At 31.2% G+C, this 6928-nt stretch overlaps 1 pseudogene; it reads left to right on the top strand.

Moving 5' to 3' along the window:
• The first annotated feature begins 476 nt into the window (after window positions 1-476).
• LOC113376389 overlaps window positions 477-6928 on the top strand; it is a 9882-nt pseudogene continuing 3430 nt past the window's right edge.

Here is a 6928-nt window from a genome sequence, read left to right as displayed (position 1 = left end):
GTATAAAGTATATCTGGGATATGTGCACGACGGTGGCACTGTAGCACTGTAGAACTGTAGCACGGATCGGAATGCCTGCCACCTAAAGTGAACTGAACCGAACTCACCCCATCGTAGCTGACACGTCACACGACGGCAGCGAAGGGGGGACAATTGAACCGTGTTCGTGTTTGGAGTTACCCTGTTGCCGCGCGTTGTTGCCATACATTCAAATTTAATGGAAACCATGCGTATTGTATCTATATATTAGATAGAAAACAGATAGAGAAGGGATGTAATGATGGCTCGACGCGCGCCGATATGAAACATCGTCCGTCGCCCCTTCGCCCCATACGAATGCAATGGCTATACGGCGACGAAGTGGCGAGCGCCACCATTCGTGGCTGCGTTCGTAGCGCGAACTAGCGACACAAACCCCGGGTCCCGCATGCGCGGCTTCAAGCTCGTGTGACAAAATGTCGAGGCCGAGTACCCGCGGTCCCGCCTTGCAAGATGTGCGTGAGTGAAGTATTTCTGTTCTGCAGAAATACGCGAGAGTTTAAAAATGTACGGTTTCGAAATCACATAATAGAAAAATGAGATGCGATGTGCGATTCGAAGTGCGCGCTCTTATAATTTGTATGTTTTAATTCGGTATATCGCTCTCCGATCGGTGTGTTTTAAAAAAACATGGCGGTGCAAGTAACATTTGATGAGTTGAGGAAATTTGGCCATGCATTCGGAAAGAAGACGTTTCACAAGCCGACTTATTGTCATCATTGTTCGGATTTACTGTGGGGTTTGATCGGCCAGGGCTACATATGCGACGGTGAGTCGTCAATCTCGAAATTAGTGCAACCGAACGGTTGCAGTATGAGATTACAGTACCCCATTAAAAGAACATCGTGTGACAGGGGCGCTGGTCAAATGCTCTCTATAGCATATGTAACCATCACATTGTTTTGTTAACACACGTGACAGATACAAACTAGAATTAGTTGTCTAAGCTGCAGTTCCATATGTCTACGGGAAATACTTACTATAAAAGCATCCTCTATATGACACCTATGAACTTGTATATATATATATATACACACATATATATATATATATATATATATATATATATATACACGAATACATAAACATGCTCAAAAATTTGAAACAAATAAAATTATGCATTCGCCACTCATAAAAATAAAATGCAAACAAAATTTTTCGTCAAAGCAAAAATATATTTAAAAATAAACATTACCCGATTATCCATACCAATTTTCTACTATTATAGTGTCTACAAAGATTTGTAACCTGTCATGTAATTTGCCACATCGAATTTAGTCGTAAAGTACGCGGTCGCTCCACCGTTCTTATATGTTGAATGCATGTTAATTTCACTTGTCGTACAAATAAACTTGAATACTTGAATGATATATTAGGAAATGCTAATATGTTTTTATAGATTTCTATCAAAATTATACATAAATGGTGATTGAACCTCATTGAATATTGATTGTCTTTGCGATGTATTTATCCTCAAAGTTCAGATACTAATGAATCACTGTATTGAAATTGAATCGATATAAGATTTTAACAGAAAAAATGTTAACGATTTAAACTCATTTTCTAAATAAAATGTGTATTCAGCAAGGTTGTTGTTTGATGATAATATTAAAAACAGACAATTGTATATAATTCATATAAATATTAATTAAGAATTAGATGAAAATTAACATGCGTTGTTAAAGCTGATTTTGATTTGAAATCATATCTAATTTTAATCAACATAGTGCATAACAAATACGATGCTATATATGTAAATAATACAGATCGTGTTGTAAAATATGTACAGTTCAATAAATTACCTAAATACGATACTATTTATTTAAAATATTTATGATATGAGGTTACCTTATTTATTTTTTCCCGTTGAATAAATTACATGGAATTTGCATTCGTGAAAATGACATTTATATCAATAAGTAAATCGTAAAGTACGCGATCGCTCCACCGTTTACCCGAATGTGCACTAGAGAAACTTCACATGTGTACCTCTATATATAATTACAAATACTATAGAAAGGCGAAATGCTATAAATCCTTGATTATTTTGGAATTGCGTTATTGTATCATGAAATGCTGTATATCGATTAAAATGTATGAACTATATTACTAGTTACTATTATAGATTGATTCACATCATATATAATAATATGCTAATTCAAAATTCTGCACATATGAATGATTAGAATCGATATCAAATCGTGATCTATTCGAATTATCTGTATGATGTCATAAATAAACACAGATACCCACACACACACGAATATATATATATATATATATATATATATATATATATATATATAACATTGAGTGAATATAAAGAAGAATGCAATTTGCACATAATTTTAGTATATACTAAATATAGTGTATACTATCTACGGTTAAGTATTTTATTTTTAGTAAATAAAAAGATATTTTTTGTTTGGCAACAAATTAATTTGAAAATTTAAATGTTTAGATTCGAAAAATAGGAAATATTTAATTTTGGATAATAGAATTGAAGGATCGTAAAAATTTATGTAATCAAAATGAAAAAATACATTTTAATTATATTTATATGTTATATATTGTTTTTGAATATATATATTTTAGATGTAATCAGTAGCACTTTCAGAATCTATATGAGTAAAATCATATTAATATTGTTTTCCATTATATTTTCTAATTCAGATGTTTTACTATTATTTTTCTTTAACCGAATTAGATTTTCTAATTAATGTGTCACACTATTATTATAAGATTCTTAAAACTTATAAATTTGAATATTTATAATTATAATAACACATCAATGTGTTTTTTTTCAGTGTGCAACTTCATTATTCACGAAAGATGTGTGTCGCAGGTTGTGACACCATGCTACGGCGTAGCTCCCAGCTTGATCAAGGTAAGCGAATATATGTATATATATATATATATATATATATATATATATATATATATATATATTATATATTCAAATGTATTCTGAGTGGATAATAGATATTAATTTGGAAATATGAACAAACAACACTCTTTTTGCACTAATTTATTAAATAATAATTTTTACAAACGTTTCGAGACTAGGTTTGTCTCATCATCAGTGTGTTATAATTAAAAAATTTTAAATATGGAAATCTAAATTAGCATGTTGTGTTTTTCATTACAAGTCGTTCACTGCACGTTGCTCTTTAATACCACTGTCTTCGGTATTCGTATTCTCTCCTACTTGAAAACCACTTGAAATTGTAACGTCACTCAATCAGATAGGAAAAAAAAAGGATTAGGGTCCAGTTGAAAAATAGATGTCGTTAGGAGAAAAAATATTCTATGATGAGATGGTTTGTTTATAAGATTTGTTATACATTGTTATAATTAAAAGTGTATGTACATCTATATATAAGCTACAAAGTATGAATGAGATTCAGGTATGTATCATGTAATATATTGGTATCTGTCCGTAAATTACTGTGTTACTTGTATGGGCTATTAACATCGATTCTGCAATACTTCTTTTAAATAAATCTTGTTCATAATATAAAATGTGCGGATTATTGAAATCGAAACTATGGCTGTTAGAGATAGCGTGGTCTACAAGTGTACTTTTTTGTTGAATGTTATTATTCTTACTTTGTTTGCTTTGTAATTCGTGCACTAATTTAATAAATTAGTGCAAAAAGAGTGTTGTTTGTTCATATTTCCAAATTAATATATATATATATATATATATATATATATATATATATATATATATATATATATATTCAATAGATAAGTCCTGGATTTTTTCAATATTGATTGTTTCTTTTCCGAACAGTAAATCCAATAATAAAAAACAATTTGTTTTTTGAAGATTTTAATAACGACGTTTCGGAACTAGATACGTTCCATCATCAGGTTTATTCTGTAATAATTTATATATCCATATCACTAATATTTTTTGTTAAAAACACTCCATTTTTTCGAGGATATTTGTAAATGTTGCGACTTCACAAGACTTTAACATCTTTAACAATTGGTTTATCATTTGAAAAATATCATAGTAAAAAACTTAACATACACAACTTAATTTTGATCATTTACTGTTATGCGACGAATTGTAATTATAGGCAAAATACATATTATGCGTTCAATATGAGGCTTTATTATTTTTTATACAAAAGTAATAATATATCAAATGTAATACCGAATTAAATTTCATTGAACGTTTTTTTAAGATTAAGAAAAAAAAGCATAAAGAATTAACTAAGATTTTTACATTTTTTTAAATATTTGTATTTATAATATATCATTTTTGAATATTATTTTTATAATGAATGTATTAGGATGCATTACTCATTATTTTTTATGATTATTAAACTTGGTTTTTGGCTTGGATGCACTTTCTTTACAAGCAACAATATCATTTATTAGCTTGAAGCACTATGCCATCTAAATCGAATATAGTATATATTTTATTATTCTAATTCTCTAAATATAGTTTCAAATATCAGATTTTGCCAGGATTGGTTTAATCGTACAAATGCAATATTTTATCTATTTTATGAACAAGTTGAAGCTAAAAAATCTACAAATTATGATATACAAGACTGGGTATTTATGGTTTGAGTTTTTTCATAATATCATAATATAGCAAGGCCAGATTTGGAAATGAATATGTTCATTTGAATTTTAATTGCATAATCATGTCCTATTCAATGCGATGCTAGCAGGGGTGATTCAGTTTACGTAAACGCCTTGCTTCCCTTAGGACGAAGGCATTGAAAGCCTATCACTAACGATGATATGAGCATGTACGCAAATAAATCAGTATGCTAATTTTTCCTTTTGATATAATGAAAATCTTGTCATAATATTCGAAATTTAATCTAATGATCTGTGTGAGAAAGGCTTGCCATCAAAATTGCAATACTTAAATATAAATACTGCTCGCGCTATTGTTGGCAATGTATTTGAGTTCCAAGAAAACTAGTTTTTAATTTATTTATTTTTGTTTACAGAATCCGGTTCGCACATTGCTGGTCGGAGCCGATGCAACATCGCAAAAAAAATATTACTGCACAGTTTGCCGAAAAAGAATCGATGAAACACTCCACCCACATTGCATGAGTGAGTTTAAAATGAATTATTTGTTCAATATAAAAATTTATGTTTCTATTAATTACCATGATAATTTAATGTTTAGTTTGTGAATACTACGTGCACACGGAATGTTTGGACTTCGCCGTGGCGGATTGCAAAGAGAACGCAACTTACTGCCTGGCAAGGAGCTGTCTGCTGTTAAGCACCAGCACCACTGGCGGGAGGGCAATCTGCCGCCGAACTCTAAATGTGCGGCTTGCAAGAAAACATGTTGGAATTCTGAATGCCTGACCGGGTATCGATGCGAATGGTGCGGCGTAACGGTAAGTCACTTAGTCACTATTTATTTATAACATTCAGCTTACTGACATCGGTTAAGAGCAACAGGACTTGTTCAGAGGTCCCGGGTTCGATACCCACTTCGAACAGCCTGTTGTCAGGCAACATTGACAACGATTTTCACTTGGAAATATACATAGCAATATGTTTCAAGTGAAAATAGCCCTCACCCGGCATTGTTGCACCATACTTGCTCTATTACAGAGATTGTAATAAAAATTTATCATACAGAGATGTGACAACTGTTTGGGTTGCCATCAGTAATAAAAAAACGTAGTTTGTAAGATCTTACTCACAACAGCTCATAGAACCCATAAGTTCTGATCGCTGTTCAAATAAAATTTAAAAAAAAAGCTTACTGACATATTATTATAAAGTGATTCATACAATTAACCTAAAGCTATGCCCAGTAGGTTGACAGGTCTTTGAAAAATCAAGTGCTTCATTTCCAAAGCGAGAGAAGTTGCATAATTAATATCGCTTTTTATATTATTAACTTTCCGAAGGAGAGGTTTATGTTTTCATAAAAAAAACGATTCGCTAATTTTATGTTTTCTCCACATTTCAAGCCATTCTGAATCGAATAAGACCAAATTTGGGAAAAGTAAGCGCGTGTGAGTGTGTGAACAGATTTTTTACCTTAAATCGACGTTTTCTCAAAAACGGCTAGACCCAAAAAGCCATTCGATGTATCTATATGAGGACTAGCGTTTATCAATTTTGCCCGAAGATCAGTCAAGCCGTTTTTTTGTAAATAGCAGAAAAGTGAAAAATTTTTCGTCCACGTTTTAGCCCGCATATTCTGAATCGATTTCGAGAATTTAAAAACCGTTCGAAAGATATTGGTTGGGAATCGTGCTTATGAGTTTTTGGTAAATTGGCCGGGACGTTTTCTTGTAATAAAGTATTAAAAAAAAATTTCGACAATTTTTATGTTTTTGTTTGTGCCAGTAGATACCATAGTCTTATAGATCATACTAAAATATGACGGCCCTATTAAACGACTTGTTTAATTTTGAAAAATCGTCAAAGTTTGCAAAAATTAGTATCGTTTTTTTGGCGTTTGTCAAAATTAAAACTTTCATCGACGTTTGCAAAAAACGCCTGAACCGATTCAAAAATTTAATCGATGTATTTCGATGTGGGTTATCTTTTCTCAGTTTTGTGCGACGATAGGCTGATCCGTCGTTCTTTGTAAATAGCAGAAAAGAGAGAAAGCAGAATTTTAAATCGAATTTAAAAAATGAAAAACTGTTTGAAAGATATCGGTTGGAAATGATACTGATTAGTTTTAGGTAAAAATCTACCGAGCAGTTCTCTTGAAATTAACTTTTAAAAAAAATGTCGATTTTATGAACCTTTTTTTGGCAATAGTTAAAATTTGGCAATGTTACGGCCCTATGACAAATATTCGTTCAATGTTAAAAATTTATCAAAGTTTGAGAAAATATTGTAGTCAAAATTTGTATCAAAAGTTGCTTTTGTGATG

This window comes from Ctenocephalides felis, unplaced genomic scaffold (assembly GCF_003426905.1).
Source record: "Ctenocephalides felis isolate EL2017-DRISC unplaced genomic scaffold, ASM342690v1 CF-g0.4_SCAFFOLD_01886, whole genome shotgun sequence".
In the NCBI taxonomy this organism is placed as follows: domain Eukaryota; kingdom Metazoa; phylum Arthropoda; class Insecta; order Siphonaptera; family Pulicidae; genus Ctenocephalides; species Ctenocephalides felis.
The sequence above is the reverse complement of the archived record's forward strand: the minus strand, read 5'-3'. Positions and strand labels throughout refer to the sequence as shown.